Below are 1,786 nucleotides of genomic sequence, written 5' to 3' on the forward strand. Positions count from 1 at the left end.
TTAATTATTTCCTTCTCTAAATAGATACAGCCATTCACTATTTGTGTTCCCCTCCTGAATAGTTAGCCATATTTTAGTACATTATTCAACCCCATTCCCATCTTATTATGGTTGTAAGTGTTTTGCTCTTTTTTTTAACATATAAATGACATATTACTTACTTGTATCATACTTATTAATTAAAATTACCAACACATTTTGACATTTTTTCTGCATATTACTTTCTCTTAATTCTATACTTTCCTTTTTTTTTTACTTTTATTCTTACTGGAATGCATTCTTTGGTTATTGTTTGAGTGAGATAGATTCTGTGGATATTAAACTGTAGGTGTTCTTTTTTCTTTTTAATAACTGATAATCAATTTAATGAAAAGGTTGATTTAGTCATCATCAGTGTTGACTTCAACATCCACTCCTGGCTCAATACTGATGTACTGAAGTAATCTGCTTACCAATCTCAGGAAGACGGTGCAAATTAATGAGTCACTTGCAGATCCTCACTTGAAGATAATCCCAAATCTTAGAACCTTCACTGAGAGGAGTTTTTCTTGTGATTCTCAGAGTCTTGGTGGGCTAGACTGGTCCTTCCGCTTTGAGATTCTTTTCCTCTATGCCTCTGATCAAGTCAGCACATACCTTCTTTTTTTTTTTTAGCACATACCTTCTTCAAAGATTGTACATTGAGGCTGGTTAGAGTAATTCTAATCCAGGTCCATGGGTGACCTTCCACTATCTTTAAAAGCCATGGCTGTGGCATGGCTTCCTGACCATCCGTTCCCCTGTGAGAGCCAACATCAGGGAGTCAGGAGCAGCAGGAGGAGCCTCTGAGCAAATGCAAGTCCTTGGAAGCTGGTTTGTGTCTTCCTCAAGCAACTTAGTGTTCTTCTAAAAATGTTTTTCTTTTGCTCTTCCTCTTGTGTGATATATTAGCTGGGTATACATTTCTAGAGCAATACTTACTGCTGATGAGAAATCTATCAGTCTGATTATCATTTCTTTATGGAAAATGTGTCTGCTATTCAGGATCTTTTTTTTTTTTAAAGACTTTATTTATTTGAGAGATAGAGAGCTATAGTGAGTGAGCATGAGTGGGGTGAGGAACAGGGGGAGAAGTAGGCTCCCCTGATGAGCTGGGAGCCTCACATGGGGCTCGATCTCTGGACTCCAGGATCATGACCTGAGCCAAAGGCAGATGCTAAATGATCTGAGCCACCCAGGCACCCCTATAAGGATCTTTTTAATATTTTTTTTATCCTTGACATTTTATAATTTTACCACAAAAAGTTTATCACTCATTTCTCTCTTTTTTTTCTAAAATAATCTCTACACCTAATGTGGGATTTGAACTCACAATCCTGAGATCAAGAGTCAGGTGCTCTACTGACTGAACCAGTCAGGCACCACAATTCCTCATTTCTCTTAACTGCTTTTTCATCACTCACATTTTTATGACTGTCTCTCTGTGCTGTGTTCTGGGTAGGTTTTTTACTGTTACCTCCCATTTCACTAATTTTCTTGTTTAGTGTATCTGGGCTAGAGTTTTTCTGATTATTGAATTTTTAATTTCACTCTATTTTAGTTTCGAAGATTAAAATTTATTCTTTCTCATATAACCTTTTTTCTTATTTTTTGTTTTTGTTTCACAAATTCTTGCTTTACAAAGCTGAAACATTCTTCACTGAACTTAATAAATCTACTTATTTTCAAATTTTGTCAGATTTTTTTCAAAGTCTTAATATGCTTTAGAGTGTAGAATTTTACATTTGGAATGTAGAATTTTTGGCTT

General features: G+C 35.4%; 1 pseudogene; it reads right to left on the reverse strand.

Moving 5' to 3' along the window:
* Positions 1-380: 380 nt before the first annotated feature.
* LOC140631848 (small ribosomal subunit protein uS10-like) lies at positions 381-746 on the reverse strand (annotated as a pseudogene).
* Positions 747-1,786: the final 1,040 nt, after the last annotated feature.

This window comes from Canis lupus, chromosome 4 (assembly GCF_048164855.1).
Source record: "Canis lupus baileyi chromosome 4, mCanLup2.hap1, whole genome shotgun sequence".
Taxonomy (NCBI): Eukaryota; Metazoa; Chordata; class Mammalia; order Carnivora; family Canidae; genus Canis; species Canis lupus.